The 19,609-nt window shown below is 48.6% G+C and overlaps 1 protein-coding gene across 1 annotated transcript in view; it reads left to right on the top strand.

The window, feature by feature from the left end:
• Positions 1-2,626: 2,626 nt before the first annotated feature.
• The window catches only part of Anxa11 (annexin A11), a 44,572-nt gene continuing 27,589 nt past the window's right edge, over positions 2,627-19,609 (top strand). The window contains exon 1 of the mRNA XM_015504584.2: positions 2,627-2,777. The gene's annotated coding sequence lies outside the window, so the exon portion shown is untranslated. The remainder of the gene's footprint in view (positions 2,778-19,609) is intronic.

Raw genomic sequence — 19,609 nt, 5'->3', positions numbered from 1 at the left:
AAGTTACACCCCCAGTTCTTTTTGTTTTTTATTTTGAGATAGGGTCTAGCTAAGTTGCTGAGATTGACCTTGAATTTATGATCCTCCTGCCTCAGTTGGCCAAGTCCCTGGGATTACAGGCGTGTGCCACCGGTTAGGCACTTTTTTTTTTCCTTTTACAAGGGATTTACTTTCCCTTTCCTCATTTGATGTTTGTATGAATCTTGAACAGCAAGGAAGTCAGGGTTAATTTTCTAATCTTGAAGATTTTATAGGTGAGAAAGCCTGAGGCTTGGAGGGTGAATCACTTGTAATGTCAGAATCAGAACTAGAACCCAGGCGTTGGAAAACCAAGTTTTGCAGCTCTCACAAGGTGTTCCCTTATGGAAGCCCTAGCAGTGAGCCTGTCCACCCACCTGGAGAACCAGGTCCTAGGCCAGGCCCCTCTGCAGTACCTCCTCAGCCCCTAGCATCTTGCTGGCGCCGTCAGGGCTTAACACATGTTTGTTGAGACTATATGGTTGAAAATTATGAAAAGGGGAGCACAGTGGTGGCTATTCACCATTCTGGCCTTGAAGAGTTCTGAGACAGAAAAGTGTGTACCAGGGAAAGAAGGAATCCACTCTAAGGATTGTTTATTTTTAAACAAAGAAACATTTGCTCAGTAGTGGATGAAAGTATTTCTCCAGGGAGAAAAGAAGATCGCCTCTGCTGCCGACCACGGGCATCCAAGCAGAGGTCACCTGGCTCCCTTCCCATACAAATCTCCCTGACCCACTGAGAACACCAGGTGACAGGGGTTCCCGAGAGCTGAAAAGCTGCGCTGGTTTCTTTGCGGGGTTTCGCTCTGATGCAATCTCCTGCAGTATGTCCAAGCCTCTGCATAATAACCTTAACCCTGGGGGAGTCTTTCCTGTTCCCTTTGACCTTCTCTGTTCCTGGAGGCGTTTTCTCAGAGCTGCTCTGGAGCCTTTAGCCTGAGTTTCACCTCTCACCCTCCTATTCAGGTCCAGCCCCTAAGAAGAGCCCTCCTCCGCCTGGAGGGGTGCGCGTGTGTGCACGTGTGTGCGCGTGTGTGTGAGTACTGACAGACCGCAGAGAATGAATGGGCCCCCAGGGTCCGATGTGGCTCAGCGGTCAGGCTCTGGAAGGTGCGTTCCCGCACGGCGTGCTTGCATCAGCACCGCTGCCAGCGAAAGGCCAGCGCAAGGCAGAGGCAAGAGCCTGCCTCCAGCCCTGTCCCCGCCTCCCGCTCGCTGCGGTCCTTCTAGTTCTTGTAGTCTGTGCGCTCTCGAAATGCAAATAGGATCAGCTGCTTGTTTGCATCTGTCAAAAATATGCAAAACATAAATATCCTTCAGTAAGGAGCTAGATAATAAAGAATGATGACTGTGTGATGGCGCACACTATTCAATCCTTAGAAAGAACCAGGTCGATTCAGGTATGCCTGCCTGGAAAGACCCTCCAAGATATAGTGAGTGAAAACAGACTACTGTTGTTGCAACTATTCCAACACCGTTTTATAAACAATATAGTTATGTAAGTATGCATGCGTGCACTCAGAGTGTGTTAAGGAGAGAGATTTGGAAGGACGCACGAAAAAATGGGGAGGAAGTGAAGAGCAAATATTTTTTAGTTTTGAATATTTTATAATTACCATATATTCATATATCACGTGAGTGACCTTTTTAACAAATAACTTTATTTTTAGAACAATTTTAGATTTATAGAAAAATTGAGAATATAGAGCGTTCTCATAAACCAGGATTTCTCCCATTATTAACATTTTGTCTATTAGCATGATGCTTTTGCTAAATGGATGAGCCAATATTGATGCATTATTATTACTTAAAAGCCACACTTATTCAGATGTCTTTAGCTTTTTCCTAATGTTCTTTTTCCAGATCCCATCCAGAAAACATTTAGTTTTCATATTTCCTCAAGTTTTTCTGGCTGTAACAGCTTCTCAGACTTTCCTTGTTTTTCAGATGACCTTGAGAGTTTTGAGCGGTGCTCCCATGCATTCTGGGGACCGCTCCTCAGTTAGGGTTCCTATGATATTTTTGCATGTTGTGTATACTATAATATGATTTATCACTGTTGATGATAACCTTGATCCTTGGCTGAGGTTGTCAGTTTTATTCACTATAAACCTTCCTCTTCGCCGGTGTAACCAGTATGAATAACCAGTATGAATATTTTTCAAATATTTACTTATTTTAGTTTTAGGAGGACACAATATCTTTAGTTAATTTTTATGTGGTGCTGAGGATCGAACCCAGTGCCTCATGCATGCTAGGAGAGCACTCTACCATTGAGCCACAACGCCAGCCCTTGAGTGTGACCTTTTTGATGTAGAAAGTTTTCTTCCTCTTAGAGGCACTAACGACATATACTGGGCTAAAGAGGGGTTTGGGAAATGCTTTCCTTCTTGGACACCAGTGCGGGGCGGGGCTGGATCGGGTCAGGAGCGCAGCTGCCGGGCTCCAGGACATGTCCTGGCCTCGAGAGGGCCCAGGCTTCCTCCTCCAGATAGCAAAGGCCATTTTCTCCGTCCGCTGCGCGTCCTGGGCCTCACCTGGGGGCGGGGCCACTGTCCGAGAGTCTCCTCCCCCGGCCGCGTGGGGACTGCCGCGCCCGCGGAGTTTTCCGCCTAGTGGGCTCCTCCTCCTGCCCCGCCCAGGCGGCTCGGCGCCCGCGGATCCCCGGGAGTGCCGGAGAGCAGGAGTGGGACGGAGCTCCAGGGAGAGCCCAGGTGCTCGCAGAGAGAGCCGCTGCAGCCCGTGTCCCCCTGCCAGGTGAGAGTCCGGGGCTGGCCGGGTGTCTGGGGCGCGGGGGGTGGGGGGCGGCAGTGCGCTGCGTCCCCTGCTGGAGGCCCAGAACTGCCCCGCGTGCGTCCCGGGTGGGTCCCACTCTTCCTGGTTGCACCGCCTGGGGCAGAGTGGGTCCGGGTCCCCTCAGCCGCGGCAGGGGGAGGGTGTTGCCTTTCTAATGAGTTGGGGGTACACCAGCCACCCCCCACCCCCGCCAACCAGGTCGGCGCACGTGATTATGCGGCGTAGTCGGGTCAGGAGCTGTGCCTCGGCTTGGTAGGGCTTAGGGTCGTGAACCTGCGACCAGAAGACTACTGGCTGGTGTGAGGGATGGCCGGTGGCCCGGCCCCTGCGATTCCAACTGAGTTCTCCAGAGTGTGGGTGCCCTTCCGGACAGGGCTTGTGCGGTGGAGAGCCAGTAGAGAAGGCTGCCTTCAGGAACTTTCCTCCGGAACTGGGAGGACGCAATTCCTGGGAGCTGCCACCGTTGCAGTTTATTTATAAGGCACTCTCCCAAGTAAGTGAGAGAATGCGGGATCCAGCCTAGGTGCTGTCCCCACAACCCGCAGTCCTTGTCCCAACTTCGGGAGGGATTCTTGGACTTGCCTCTCCCCTGGGGCTCAAGCCAGCCCTCTGAAGGCTTAAAATGGTAGAAGCGGTTCTGTTAGTTTAAAGGAGAGAGTGAAGTTCCCCATTTGGAGACTGAAGGGCAAAGCTAGGGTAGCCAGAGCTAACTGAAGCTGAGAACGTTCTCCCCAGGACATTTGTGTCCTCGCCCTCCAAAACTGTGACCTCTCTGGGGAGATGAGCATCTGTGGGCAGACCCTGACTATCGTGGTAGCCTGCCCCTCTGCTCCTTCCAGTGGCCTTCATGTGCGGTCCCTGCAGCCCTGCCCACATAATAGACACTACAGGCTTTCGGGGCAGGGCTTTCAGGGCAGGGCGGATTATCTTGCTCACCTGGCACTCACTGTGTTCCTTCATTCCTTCCTTGCTGCACTCAGTTGTTGGGGATTCCAGGATTAACAGGTCCCCTTCCCTCAGGGCACTGTCTGCTGCAAGGTGTTCCTTGACAAGAGAGACCAGAAGAGGTATTGCCCTTGCCTTGTGTTAGTTTAAAGGAGCAGGCATCTGATGACTAGCCCACCTTGGGCTCCTGCTCCCCTACCAAATCTCTCTAGACTCTGTGCTTTGGTTTTCTCATCTGTAAAATGGAGATCATTCTAATTCCTACCTCACAGGCTTATTGTGGGGATTCAGTGAATTAATATTTTTAACAACTGTAGAGTGCTCAGGTCCTGACCGGTCAGAACAGGTGGAAACTGGTGCACTGGACCTGTGTGTTCCAGGTAGGTGTCACTCAGGCATAAAGTGTGCAAAGTAGGGCCTAGCTGAAATAATCAGTTCTAGGTGCTGTTGAATAATATAATAATAGCTATTATTGCCATCATGCAGTGGACGGTTCAGCTAAGTTGAACTGCCTTTCTGATCTGCCTCCCTGTCTTGGCTCATGCATCTCTGCTCTCTTGAATGCCCTCCTTCCCTGATTTTGCCCATTATTCACTAGTCATTAGATGCCTGCTCCCCAGCAGACAGGAGAGGACTGGCTTGCACTTTTCCTCCTCTACTCCTCTGACACTGAGTGAATCCACGCTGAGTTCTCTTCTCATTTGGTCTGGTACATAGTATTTCTTTGGTCCTGAATATTGAACCCAGAGGCATTTAACACTGAGTCACATTCCTACCACCCCCCCTTTTTTTAAAAAATTTTGAAACAGGGCTTCACTAAGTTGCTGAGACTGGCCTTCAACTTGCAACCTCCTGCCTCAGCCTCTTGAGTTGCTGGGATTACAGGCATGTGCCATTGGCCCTGGTGGTAGATAATATTTGTATGACCATGTGTCTTACCCTTGCCCTGTTCTGTCTTTGGAGGGTGGGGACTGTGTTTCTGATTCATCTTTTGGTCTCTGGTAGCACCCAGGATAGGCCTTGCCTTATTAGGTGCTCAGGAAATATTAGTTGAATGAGAAGCAGGAAGGAAGTAGTTTCTCTGTGGTTAAAGTACTGGATATACAGAATAGGCAGAGAAAAGCAGGGAGGGTGAGCTGGCAGGGAATCCAGACTGAAAGGTGGGAGAGAAGCTGAGAGGCCAACTTTGACCATTTGACTCCTTTATTTAGCCAGGACAAGGTTAACAGAAAGGGTCCATCCTGGTTACTCTATCCAAAAGGACATGATTGAACAGTGATGCTTTGGTCATATGACTCAGGAAAATAATCTGGAGGTTGGGATGATAGTAGGAACTTTGTGCAGAACAGAGAAGAGGAACCAGTGCTGGCAGGAATTCACGCTGAGTTCTGAGTCTTCAGGGACCCAGGAGTTTGGCTTCCTCTCTTCCTAACTGCCTTCTTCCCTCTTAAACCTGGTGCAGTTCCTGGCAGTTGGTCGCACAGGGAGTCCTGGGGGAGTTTGGTGTGAGTGTGCTTTGCAGTCAGGGGAGCAGACTCTGGTCTCTCTGGGCTTTTCTTTACAACACCCCCTGATTCCGTTGTTCCTAGAGCATCAGGAATTTGAACCATATCTAGATAGGAAAGTTCTTAGGGTAAATGAAGCAATAGGTGGGAGTTCATGTTTGTAAAAGGAGTTGTTGAATTCCTTATGGAACTGTCTCATAATCACTGACACCATTCCACAGTAGACTTACTGGCCCTAACCCCTGCAATACATGTTGTTTGTTATAGGGATGATCCTACAGCCTGGGTAGTGACCAGAGCCCCAGCTGGCCCTGCCCCTGCTGATGTGAGAAAGTAATGGAACCAAGGAATTAGGGGACAGAGTTCTCTTCTGGGCTGGATAACCTGGGACAAGCCATTTAGCCACATGGCCCCAGTGTTCTGGATGACAAACTGCTGCCTCAAGTGGAGAATCAGATAACAAGAGGTTTGCAGAAGAGGTTTGAGATCAGTCAGGGAGTGGCAGTGACCTTGTTGATATAGTGGGTGTGTTACAGCCAAAAGCTAGGGCACCAGTGTGTGCTGATGAAGCCTGACGCTTGGTGTCTGGTTTTCTGGGAGCTTATGCTCCTGAGGATTTCACTGCTAAGCAGAAAAGAAACAGGTGATTAAGGAGGGAATCAGAGTCCCCTCCCCCTCACCCCTGGGGCAGGGGGCAGCTGGCTTGGAGGACAGTGGGGAGAGAGCATTCTGGGTGAGGCCAGAGAAGCTGGAGGCTGCTTACTGGGAGGCCAGGGGCGTGGTACTCTGGGGTGGGGGGAGCTTGGGGCCAGCTGGTGATAGCACATGTGAGCTTGTTGTGTCCACCACAAAGGTCATGGCTATTTTTACGACTAGGTGATAGGCACGTTTCTATTGAACTAGTCATTAGTGAATCCCCACTTGCCTGGGCTTGTGCTATATCCACAGAAGGAGAGGCCCCTGCCTCCCACCTATGTACTCATCCTTCTGGATGTCCCCAAAGCTGGGTGCTGGGTGAGAACCCAGCTTGCAGCAGGGGAGGTTTGAATCAGTTTGGGCCGTGCTGTGTTCAGGGTGCCTCTGAGACACCAAGTAGGCTGGTGGGTCTGGGGCTCAGGAGGTGCCTGGGCCAGAGAGATGTTTTTGTCTAGGTTATATTTATATTTGAAGTCAAGGACACAGTGATATTGAACTCTAACGGCCAACTAAAGGAAGATGAGCCTGTACTGGAGATGGCAAGAGAGAGCAGCCTGAGAGGGGACCTGAGAGCCAGGTAGACCTGTAACACAGGAACCAGGTGAGCCTGCTTCAGTAGGAGCAAGTGGACAGTGGTGGCATTGCTGCCATTGTCAGTGGCGGTAGTCTTAGCAGCTGCTGTTTTGGTGGGACTATGGGAATAAAGGCCAGATTGGAATGAATGGGTGAGGGAAAGAGGAGGTGAGCATCCTGGGGTGTGGGTATAGGTAGATTGTGAAAGGTGGGCTAGCACAGAGAGTTGATTCTGCCTCCTCAACTCACCGAGGAGTTGGCATGTGGCTGTCAGCAGCCTGGATCGCTCCCTTCTCTCTTCCTGCCCCTGCGTCATGGGCACCCACAAAGTTTTGCTCCGTTCACAAACTGAATTTGTGCTGTGCAACTTATTCTCTATCTTATGTGTGTGACTTGTTTATTGCTGACAGTAGCTCTGGGTTCCTGGGACGCCAGGTCAGCAGCTGTGGAATGTTCTATAGTACGGAATTACCATAATTTATTCAACCTTGCCCTCACTGAGGGTACTGAGATCATTTACTGTTTTTTTTTTTTTTAAAGAGAGAGAGAGAGAGAGAGAGAGAGAGAGAGAGAGAGAGAATTTTTCAATATTTATTTTTTAGTTCTCAGCAGACACAACATCTTTATTTTTATGTGGTGTTGAGGGTCGAACCCAGCGCCCTGCGCATGCCAGGTGAGCGCGCTACCACTTGAGCCACATCCCCAGCCCCTCATTTACTGTTTTTATTGACTTGAATCAGTATTGGAGTAAACAACCCAGAAGGATCCTCCCTGCTTGGAATGTTCCCAGTGTGTTTACTTAGGAAGAGTTGGTGTTTTTAACGCTATTTCCCAAATCGAGGCCAGACTGCAAGCCTTGTGGTGTGTTCTTATTATATGTTATGAATGGGATTCTAACAGGATGTGCTGGAATTTAAATGTATCATTACGTTAATTTTTTATTCTTTCTGCTTTTTTTCCCCCCTATTCATTGACTATTAACTTCGGCCTTTGTCCATTTCTTCTTACTTGTATTGTTTTGTTGCTCTACTTTTACTATCTAAATGATTTCATTTATTTTTGGTCTTTTAATCTAAAAAGCATATAATGTTCAACATCTTCCTTGAGTATAGTTGTAGCTGGTGGGCTTTAGAAGAAAGTGCTCATTTTTCCAATAGTTTCTGGTCCCTTTCTAAATCACTTTTGGTCTGAGAATTATTTAGCAGGTAGGATCCTGAATTTCCAAGTGGATCGTGTTATGGAGAGTATCATGCTGTCTGATTGTTGAGTGCTAGTTTTATTGGGTTAGTGAATGTGATCTGCAAAAATTCTCTTCTTATGGGACTTTATTAAATTTCCTTTGTGGCGAACTATACCATCCATATTAAAGTGTGTGGTGAACTTGAAAGAAGAAGATCTGTATTCTCTGAGGGACACAGACTTTAGAAATGTCTTTTAACTTGATCTTGCTCTTTATGGCTGTGCTTGTCCATCTGTCAAATTCTGAGCAATGTATAAAAAATTCTCACTATAATTTTTTCTAAGCCAAGCTCTATTTGTGTTGGTGGGAATCCCAGCTCTGTGAACTTGGCTTTCATGTTTGGTGCTTACAGGTTTATCATGCTTACCTTGTGGATCATACCTTGTTTCAATTTTTTGCTTATTTAATGATTTTGGTCTTTTGACCTTAAATTTCATCATCTGTTTGGGGAGAATGTTCAGGCAAGGATCTGGGAGAATCCCTTTTCTTTACAGTCCTAAAATTAATAAGTAAGTACACTTTATAAGACATTAAGGGCCAGAAATTGAGAGGCAGATATCAGTGGGAAGGCATTCAAACCCTGTCTGCTCTTCATGTGGAGTAGTTGGTGATAAGGTCTTGCTTATAGTCATGGGCTCCCCTTCATGGCTGTCCCAGTGGTCTGCCAGGCTTTTAGGAGGAATTAAGATGAGAATTGCCTGCAACCTCTATTGATGTGTCCTAGTCTGTTCTGTTACTATAACAAAATACCTGAGGCTAGAATTTTGTAAAGAAGTTTATTTAGCTCACAATTTTATAGTTCCAAGAGCATGGCATGGCATCTGCTTGGCTTCTGCTGAGGGCCTCAGGCTGTGTCACAATATGGCAGAGAAAAAGCAAGCATGTGCAAAGAGGAGGTATGCATGGGGGAGAGAGTGGATAAAAGAGGCTGATCTGTTTTATAACAACCAATTCTCGCAGTAACTAATCCAGTCACCTGATCTAGTCACTTCCCTCTAGGCCCCACTTCTTAAAAGGTCCCGTCACCTCTCAATACTGTTAACCTTAGCACCACATGTGAACCTGTTAGGGACAAACCATCTTCAAACCATGGCAGAACCTCTTCTCTCCCTTTGCTGCTCAGGCCCCTTCCTTAGGTTCAAGGATTTGGGCAGCTCTCACTTGTACTTGATATTTCCGTCCTCCTTTGAGGCAGCGAGATGGGTTGTCTTTGTTCTTTTACTTGGGCCAGGGGAGTACTGGAGATTGCACACAGGGGCACTTGGCCACTGAGCCAAATCTCAGCCCTATTTTGTATTTTTATTTAGAGACAGGGTCTCACTGAGTTGCTTAGTGCCTTGCTTTTGGTGATCCTCCTGCCTCAGCCTCCTGAGCCTCTGGGATTACAGGTGTGTGCTCCTGTGTCCAGCTGTTTTGAAGCAGTGAATATGCAAGAATTTGTGAGGGACAGACGTCCCATATAGACATTCAGACTTTAGTGTGCTTCAGGTTTCTTAAACAGTCTCAACCGACCGGAGTCATCTCAGCTTTGTTGGACCTTCAGAGCTTAGTGGTTTTCCAAGTCCTCTGTTTCCAAATAAAGGCAAACGACTGAAAAGAAGTCCTTGGCCTGCTGAGTTAGGGTTATCAAAAAGTCCTCAACTTATTTATTTTTTAGTTTTTTGGTATCAAGGATTGAACCCAGGGATACTCAACCATAAGCCACATCCCACTTTTTTTGGTGTTTTATTTAGAGGCAAGGTCTTGCTGAGTTGCTTAGCACCTCCCTGAGTTTCAGAGGCTGGCTTTGAATTCGCAATCCTCCTGCCTCAGCCTCCTGAGCTGCTGGGATTACAGGTGAGCATCACTTGCACCTGGCCTCAACTTACTTTTAATATTAATACTTCCACCTCAATTTTTTCTTTCCATTTTCCTTTGATCAGCCTTTGATTTTGAATCCTTCTCACTTAAAAATTTGTTTTTCTTATAATCAGCACATGGCAGGAGAGAGGATGGCCGATGGCAGCAGCAAACCTGACTTGGTGCTTTCCATCTTTGACGGAGGACTTGGACTGCTCACATGGGGGTTATGCTTGACTTTATTCCTTGTGTCTTCGTTACTTAGTACCCTGGGAGGCTGTTCTCTCCTCTGATCTTTGCTTGGTGGCTGAGTTTCTTTGCATCCCTCCTCCCCAGCCCAGCTGGATTAGGATTTGGGTTTGGCTGTGATGTGAGGGAGCCCCTCCCCCGCCTTTAGAAACCAGAGCCAGGCTCCAAGAATCTGTTCCCTGAGGTTTCCAGGCACCAGGCCCCTTGTGTCATGTTGCTCCTGGCATCCTCCAGTCTGTGCTTCTCAGACTTGAGCAACATGTTTCCTTTTAGTGAGAAACTTAGCAGTTTCCTTTTAGTGAGACCCAGGCTCAAAATAAAAAGTGCTGAGTGTAGCTCAGAGGTGGCTTGCTTAACGAGCATCGCATGCTCAAAGCCTTGGTTCCATCTCCAGTTCTACAAAACAAACAAACAAAAATAACCCAAGAAACAAACAAAAACCCCAGTTTCCCAAGACCTAAGGGTTCTGATCTGGGAATCTCTGATGGGGCCTGAGAATTAGCTTCTAGTAGGCCCGGGATGTGCCGATGCTGCCAGTGTGGGGGTCACGCTTAGGGTAGCACTATCTAGGTGCCCCCCTTGTGGCCCAAGACAGCTACAGATAGGGCCCTGCCGAGCTGGTAGGGAGGCTGGGGACGTGGTCCTTACTCGGGCTTCTGTGTGCCAGGCTACAGCAAGTATTCTGTTACTAAAGCAAGCAGGGGCAGATGGTTGAGGGGAGGCAATCAGAAGTTTCCAGAACATCACCCACTGCTCTCCTTCATTTGAAGCTGTTCCTGTGTTTATCAGCCTTGCCATTGGCAGAGCCCGTATTCCTCAGGTTAGGAAGTGGGACCCATGTTTGGTGGCAGTGGCAAGCTGGCAGGCAGTGTGTGCGAGGCAGCTCTGTCCCTAAGGATTCCTCTATACTCCAAATGCCCGAGCACTGGGCATTGAGTTTTTATTTCTAAAAAGTGTCTTTCAGGGCTGGGGATGTGGCTCAAGCGGTAGCGCGCTCGCCTGGCATGCGTGCGGCCCGGGTTCGATCCTCAGCACCACATACAAACAAAGATGTTGTGTCCGCCGAAAACTAAAAAATAAATATTAAAAAACTCTCTGTCTCTCTCTCTCTGTCTCTCTCTCTCTTTAAAAAAAAAAAAAAAAAAAAGTGTCTTTCAGAACCTGCTGGCTCAGGTTTGGGCTGTTGGTCACCATGGTGACTACCCGAGGCCATTCCTGGCCTGCTTTGCCTTGAATTTCTCCAGGCTGGGCTGCCCCAGGTGCCAGCCTTGGGAGGGCAGAGTCTGAAGCACAGCCTGGCTAATGATTGACAGAGACACTATTGTTTTTAATTCCTGATGTGTAGGTGGGAGCTGAATGCTTGACAGCACCTTCTGTAGGCTTTTTTTGTAGTGCCTGGGAAAATAGGGTCCTTGTTGGTGAAATGCTGCCCTGGGGCTCTCTGGCTTGCCTTGGTGACTTAATATTACCTGTGACCCACCAGAGCAAGGCCTGGGGCTCTGTAGCCCCTGCCCTACAGTTAGGGACACTCATACGCCCTCTCACCTCACATCCTGCTTGGGGGTAGGAGGGAGAGGGAAATGTCCTAATGTGTCTTCCCTGCCCCCAGAATTCCTGAAGCCTACACACCAGACACAGGCAGCCCGAACAGGTGCCACCTGGGTGTGGAAGAGATGAGTCAGGATACAATGGTCAGGGTACAGGTGTTCCTGGTGGGATTCTGTGTATGGAGGACCTCATGGTGCCAGCCTCGTGCCTGGTGGTGGGGAACGGAGAGGAGAGGCCTGTCCTGAGGCCTACAGCATTGCCTGTCTCACTGGAAGGCTTAGAAAAAGGAGTCCTGGCTCCGACCTCACTGGGGTGTGACCTTTGAGCGCTAGCTAGGTTCCTTGCTGAGCCCTAGGTCTTTTGCTTATAAAATGAGGTGATGATGCATCTCCAGCAGAATTGCTGTATAGGTTAATGAGGTGATGCAGGGTGTGTCATGCCCATCCTGGGAATGAGAAAAGGGGGAGCATGATTGGAACAATGGAGGACATTTTAGGCCAAGTGTTGGGGGGATTCCTGGAAGGGCCTTCATTGTGGGTGGGGAGACCAAGGTGGGTTTACTAGAGGAGGTGGGACTCTGTCTAGCCTTAGGCAAGGCCAGGAGACCAGAGGAGGGAAAGCCACAGGGTCTTCCAGACAGAACTTTAAAGATGGAAGTTGCTGGGCTTGGCTGAGTGAAGGGCATGTATTTCCTGCTCTTCTTTCTGTCACACACATTCCTTGGGGGGGCCTCCTGTCTTGCCATCTCTCAGTGCCCCAGTGTAACTCTTGGTACAGGTTGCTTTGCCATAGCCCAGGATGCCAACTGAAGGGCATCAGCCCATGCCCGGGCCCTAAGAGAGAATCTTTCTTTCCATTGTGGCCTGTGGGTTCTCCAGGGGTTTCCTTTCAGCTTCCAGCATGCAGGGGCTCTTCCACAGTTGGAAGAGGGGCCCTGGATCAGGGGCATTTGAAAGAGAGGTTCCCAGGCTTCTAGGCAGGGCAGGAAGGCATCGGCCCTGTGGCCCTTGGGTCCAGCAGGCCTGAGGACTGGGCGGCTGCAGTTCAGGGCCTCCCTGCTGCCTGCAGACTCCATTCTCACCCTCACCCCTCTGCCCTCAGCTGCTTTGAGACTTCTGTGATACTTTCCTGTGAAGGTGAGGTGGCTTGCCACATCTTACCTGGAGTGCCCCTGTCCCTGCTGTTCCATTTTTCAAAAGATCTTAGTCACAGTCTTTCGTAACCCCTGTCCTCCAGCCCCCTCCAAGGAAATTACTGTGTGTGAGTTACAGAATCCTCCTGTTGTGACCACAAAACCTTCGTGGGACCCCAGGTACCAAGATAGGTGAGGCGGAGAAACCTGGGAGAGGCTTAGAGAGAAGCCAGTTTCCCCATCGCCCCTGGCTCTGCTCCCAAGACCACCTTTCTCACTTCTTAGTTCTGCACCTCCTGGGAACCTCTCTGGAGTATTGTTGTGTGTTTTCTGGAAGTGCACAGGCCTTACCTCCCAACCGAGGGAAAACCTGCTGCAGGCTGAGGCCCTACTGTGTTCTCCTCTGTCCTGGGGAGTCTATCCCCCCCCCCCCAAGGGCCTCTGTGACTAGGCACAGCACTGTGAATGCTCAGGCCCCAACCAGGCTATGGGAAGGGCCCTGTCAGTGAGTCCATAAGTCATCTGGCTTTATAAAGTTTGCAGAAAGCAAAGTGTTTTGCATTCATTTTCTTTTCTCAATGAATGAATTAAATGAATACAAAATCTCATGACCCATAAACCTTAGAGCTACCCCTGTGGATGATGATTAAAAACAAAAACACCCAGAGACTTGTTGGAAGAAAGCAACACTGGAAGCAAAAGGTATTTCAACTTTTAGAAAAAACCTCAAAGTTAATTTTTTTTTCCACAAAGTAGTTGATTTTACTATGACCAATAATAACAATAATCTATTTTTTGTTTGTTTGTTTTTGGTATCAGGGATTGAATTTAGGGGCACTCAACCACTGAGCCACATCCCCAGCCCTATTTTGTATTTTATTTAGAGACAGAGTCTCACTGAGTTGCTTGGTGCCTTGCCATTGCAGAGGCTGGCTTTGAACTCACTATCTTCCTGTCCTGGGATTACAGGTGTGCGCCATGTGCCTGGTGTAATTTGTTCATTGGCTAGATGATAAAGGGTGCTGATTTTATTATTTTATTATTGTGCCTTTTAACTCATACACATGTTGTATGTAAAATATCATAAATATTATAAAATCACAAAATACTATAAAATATTTTGTAATTAAAAAATGAGAAAAATGATGGGCTGGGGATGTGGCTCAGTGGTAGAGCGCTCGCTTTGCACGTGTGAGACCCTGGGTTCGATCCTCAGCACCACATAAAAATATATAAGTGAAGTAAAGGTATTGTCTTCAACTAAAAAATAAATATTAAAAAAATGAGAAAAATGAAATATAATGATCTGAAAGGCTATAATAAAACCAGTTGTCCTTCCCTTTTTCTAACTCTCCACAGTTTTCCCGTCTTTAAGAAGCTCTTTATCTTTAAATAATAGGTTCCTATTACTGTTTCTTAATTTCTTAGACATTGTATGTTGACTTCCTGTTTGGATTCATAAGAATCAATACATATTATTGACCATAAATTATATTGGTCAGTGTTGTGCCAACTAATCCACTGTGGTTAGACATTCAGGAGTTCAAACCCTCGTTTTTCCTTATTCCTGAAGTGAATAGTTTTCCTCGTTTTTTTTTTTTTTTTTTTGACTCAGTGTTCTGCGTATCTATTGCTCCATATTAGACAAGTTGTCCCCAGGTCTATTGATGAGCTCTCATTCGAGAACTTCCTTTTACAATTTCTGCTGGTTTTCTATGCTAGATTCCCCATGTTTCTGGGGTCCATATATTTCATTTCTTTCTCCTTTTTAAAAAACTTTTCCTTTTGCTGGAGTGCTTTAGAAGTTCCTAAAGAGTGCATGAAAGGTCGGGGATTTTGGTTTGTTTTTGAGTCTTGTGGAAAAGTCTATTCCATTTTCTCCGTCAGCCTATAATTTAGCCAGGTATAGAATTAGAAGCTGAAAGTAGCTCTTCATTCAGGATGGTGAAGGCATTGTTCCATTGTCTTCTACTTTCCAATGTGGCTGTTAAGAGGTTTAGTGTCATTCTGCTTCCCCCCAAAAGACCTTTGTTCCTTTTTTTTTTTTTTTAATTTTTTATTGTTGGTTGTTCAAAACATTACAAATTTCTTGACATATCATATTCCACACGTTGATTCAAGTGGGTTATGAACTCCCACCTTCACCCCATACACAGATTGCAGAATCACATCAGTTACACATCCATTGATTTACATATTGCCATACTAGTGTCTGTTGTGCTCCGCTGCCTTTCCCATCCTCCACCATCCCCCCTCCCCACCTCTCCCCTCCCCTCCCCTCCTCTCTCTCTACCCCCTCCACTGTATAACCCTGAGGGTCTCCTTCCATTTTTTTTCCTGAGAAATTTCAGTGCCTTTTCTTTGCCTCTCTCAAATTTCACAGTGATAAGCTTTGCTGATGGTCTTTCTCCAGCCATTGGACTGCCACTAGGTTTCACAGTATTTAATTATAAAACGTTTTATAATGTAGCAATAAATATAATAATCAATATGGAAGTTTATTTCAGTGTTTATCAACATACTGGTATTTTAACTGATAATTTTCCCGCCTCTGTTTTCACTCCATCCTTTCATTTTTGATCATTTTTTTTTTTTTTCCAGTGCTGGGTGATTGAATGCAGGGCCTCACGCGTGCTAGCAAGCCCTGTGCCACTGAGCTGCATCACGGCCCTTTTTAAAGGTTTATTTTCAGGCAGGGTTTCAGTTAGTTGCCCAGGTTGGCCTCTATCTTTGCAATCCTCCTGCCTCAGTCACCTGAGTAGCTGGGATTACGGGCATGTACCACCACACCTGGCCATTTTCTAATTCTTTTTTTGATCTGTATGATTTTTTGTTTGTATTTCTGGTGTTTTTCTGAATTTTCCCTGACTTGGTCTTTAATCTTTCGGTTGCCTATTTTATTTCAGTGCTCTGTCTTCAGTTTCTGAAGGCACTTTACTGCTGGCTAATTGTTCCACGTTTGAGCGTCTTTTTGTTTTGTAGAGGCCGTGTTTCCTCAGGCCTCTGAGGATATTGATTGTAGTTTTCCTCTCCTGCCTGTCACCGTTTCTGTTCCCTGGTCCTTTTCCTGTGTGTTCGCCTAGCCCTTTCTTGCTGGAGACCTTCCCCGATGTTCTGGCATCCTTGGTATGTTAATACGGAGAGGGAGTGGGGAGGCTGGTGAGAGGCTCAGGGTCCATAGTTGGGGTGGCAGGAAGAGGCGGGATTTTACGACACCTCCCCGTCCTCTGGTTTCTCCTGAAGGCTGTCATTCCTGGTACTGCAGAACTCATCTGCTCAGCCCTGAACTTCTGTCCCAACATTGCCTCAGGCAGCGGGCCAGGCCAGAGCTCCCTGGCTGCAGAGCCCCTCTGCAGAAGGATCCAAAAGAAGCATCCTGGAGCAAGGGGCTTCCATCCCCTGGACACCCTTTGCTGTGCCGTGCCCTGCCTTTGGGATGCCGAGCTCTTGACATGGGAGGCAGGAGGCTCTGGGGCAGCCCCCCTAGGATCTTGCTGTATCACCTTGGCCTGCCAGTCCCCCTCCCTGGCCGCCAGTTTCCCTGCTGAATCAGGAGGAGGTGGGTGGGTGGGACTGGACTTGCCCACCTCTCCTGGGCATGATTGGCCCATCGGGCATGTCACCCTCGCCCTCCTTCAGAGCATTTGCATTGCTGCCCGGGTGTGTCTTGCTTAGCCACACGGAAACTATCCTAGGGCCATCTCTCCATGGTGACTCATGGTGACCAGGGTGACCATGGCAACCATGGCGACCGGTTTGACCTATAATACAAGTGAGCAAACCTTTGTTGAGCCTTTCCCCAGATGCATGGGAGAGCGAGCACCTGGTCCCTCTTCATTGGGGAGTGCTGTTTTGTGGTCTGGTGGTTTAATGCTTCCTCATCACGGAAGGCCGCTGAGCGAGGCAGGCTGGTTTATGGCCGTCTCTCACACAGGGCAGAGGCCGCTTCAAGAACCCCATGGAAGGCTCTGGGGGACAGAGACGAGGAATGGTCACTGAATAAATGAGTTTTCTTTTCCTACGGTAACCGATTATTACAAACTTGTGGCTTACAGCCATGTGACTTTTTATGAAAAATTATACACAACCTCAAATTGACACTCTAAACCATTTTTAGGTGTGAGGTTCAGTGGCATTAAATACATTCACAGGGTCATACGGCTGTCACAGTCATCCGCCTCCAGGACTTTTTCTTCTTCCCAAACTGACTATGCTCACTCCTCTCTCTGGCCTCTGGCCTCAAGATGCGCCTTCCTGTCTATGACTTCCACCACTCTAGATGCCTCGTATAAAGGGAACCCTGTGATAATTCGCCTCTGTGACTGCTTATTTCACTTGGCATGATGTGCTTAAGGTTCATCTAGGTGCTAGCAGGTGTCAGAACTTCCTCTCTTTCGAGGGCTGAGTAGTATTCCACATCGTGGGTCTCTGGAACATTTTGTTCCATCCAGGGACATTCACGTTGCTGCCACCTTGGTTACTGTGAATAATGCTGCTATGACTGTGGGTGCTCAGGTATCCATTTGAGGCTCCCGTTGCCTTTGGGAATGACAGTGGGATTACAGGGCATCTGTAGTGGTGCAGTCAGCTGCTTGAGGAGCCCCCAGGGTTTCCCACGCCAGCTGACCATTTAACCCTGTGACTTTCTCATCTTACAGTTCTTCCCATAGTCTGGTGACAATGCTGCCGTCGGTCAGGGCTGAGGCTCCAGGGCTCTGTGTCCTCTCCTTCTCTGCCTCAGTGGTGTCTGCATTCCTTTGCCGGGGCCCCTTCCTCCCCAGGGGCGCCACCTTGGCCAGGGCCCCTTCCTCCTCAGGGGTACCCCCTTGGTCAGGGCCCCTTCCTCCTCAGGGGCGCCCCCTTGGCCAGGGCCTCTTCCTCCCAGGAGCCTCCTCATGCCTGTTTGATGCACCCCACCTGAAGGACTCCTGGAACTGGCTGGTTCACCTGGGTAGTCTAGGATCCTTCCCGCACATGGCTGGTGGCCTTCATCCCATCTGGATGGTCCCTTTTGCCAGTAGTAGGGTCACATGTTCTTGGGTTCTGGGGACCAGGGTGTGGACCATCTGTGTTTTTTCCAAATGTGGAACCCGATGGTGGCTTCATCTCAGGCTTTGGGAAGCCCTCCCCTCTACCCTTCCTGACCAACGTGGTCCTGAGGCCCTGTGACCTTAGCAGTTGGTTCGGTATGGCCCTCACTGCATGGATTGGTCAACTGGAGGGCAGACACTTGGGATCTCTGATCCTTTTTTTCCTCTCCAAATGTCACAGCCTGTCCTCTTTGGCCACTTGGGAGAGAATGGCACTTGGCAAGCTGGTCACAGGGAAGATAGCTATTCCAGTACTTTACAAAGTTCATTCTTATTACTACATTTAATCATCATAGTAATCCAAGGTAAGTGGACTAAGTCATTTCTAGGCAGAAAGCATGGAGTTTCAGAGAGGTTAAGTTGCCCAGGGAGGGTCATACAGCTAGGGGCACAGTTAGAACCTAGACCTTGGTTCCCAAGCTAATGCTTTTTAAGGAATGAGTTAAGATTATTAACATATAGTGCCTACCAAATGCTAATCAGCTATCATGGGGAGTAGCTTTATATATGAAATTAATTAGTACCTGAATCCCCACAGCCAGAGTAAGATGGATGTGTTTTCCCCTATTTTGCAGGTGAGGAGAAAGGCTCAGAGAGGTCCAGCAGTGTGCCCAAGATCACACAGCCAGTGAGGGATTGAGCTAGAATTGGAGTCACTGTGTTTGGACTCCAGACCCTGTATGTCACTGTCACGGCCCAGTAGCAGTGTTAGATGATAACAGAGTTGTGTGGGCTGTGGGGAAATTTCATTTAGCAGAATAGAGAAGTCTCTCGTGACAGTCCTGTGACTTTTGCGGCTCTTGATGGGGGATCATGGGCTGTGTGAAGTGGGGGAACTGGCTGAGGGTGTGGGAGGAGTAAGTGGGGGTTGTAGAAAGACTGGCAAGCATCTGTGGTCGGGTGTCAGGAGCCATTTTGGTGACGCTCAGGTTGCGTGGCCTGGAATGAGACTCTGCCACCCTGTCTCCACCCAGGTGAGGGCAGGGTCTAGGGAGGGGTTCCCCTCGGTCCCTTCTCTCTGAGCCTCTGGAAGGGGTGGGTTAGGAGTGTGGAGCGTCCCTGTGGTCAGGCGACCTGGAGAAGCCAGGGTGGGCTTGGCAGCGTGGAGAGCTGTGGTAGACACCGGGCCCGACATGTGGGGACCTGTGCACATCACCGTCAGCTGTCACCCCTGCTTGGTGGTCCCGTTTACAGAGCTTCTCCAGCTGTTTGGGCTCTGCTTGTGCAGAGGTGATGACATAGAAACAGACCTCTCTGCCCTGGACGGGCGGCACAATCTCCCTTTGTGGGTGGGTGTGTCCTTAGGTCATCTTACCAGCATGCCCTGCTGTAGCAAAACACCATGGGCCAGGTGGTTTGGACAACAGAAATCTGCTGCTCCCGGTTGGAGAGCTGGAAGTCTGAAGGTCAAGGTGCCAGCGGATTTGGTGTCTGGTGAGGGTCTGCTTTCAGGTTCACAGACACACCGTCTCCCTCTCCTCCTGTGTGGTCTCTCTGGGCTTTCTATTATAGGTGATTAATCCTGTTCCCGAGAGATCCACAGGGCTTCCTCAGATCCTCCTCCATCAAGGAAAGGTTAGATGAAATAATGAGAATGAATTTGACATTACTATTTCCATTCTTCAGATCTGGGAAACTGAGGCCCAGAAAAGTTAACCTGCCCAAGATCAGAGAGCTAGCAGGGAGCGGAGCTGGGGTTTGAACCTGTGTAGTCTGATTTCAGAGGCCGTGTTCTTCCTACCATCCTTCACTGCCTTCGAGGAAGTCCAGGGTCACCCTGTGACAGCTGGACATAGAAACCAGCTTGCTTGTGCTGATTCCTGTTCCCATGCTGTTCCGTCACACCCGTATTTCCAAAGCTCAATCCAGGAGACACTGTCCCTGGGGTCACTGGGCTCTTGAGAGGGAGATGGCATGTTGGTGAGTGCTGGGCTTTGGTGCTAGCCTGCCTGGGTGTGAATTCTGCCGCAGCCACT

The sequence above is a fragment of the Marmota marmota genome, unplaced genomic scaffold (assembly GCF_001458135.2).
Source record: "Marmota marmota marmota unplaced genomic scaffold, marMar, whole genome shotgun sequence".
Taxonomy (NCBI): Eukaryota; Metazoa; Chordata; class Mammalia; order Rodentia; family Sciuridae; genus Marmota; species Marmota marmota.
The sequence above is the reverse complement of the archived record's forward strand: the minus strand, read 5'-3'. Positions and strand labels throughout refer to the sequence as shown.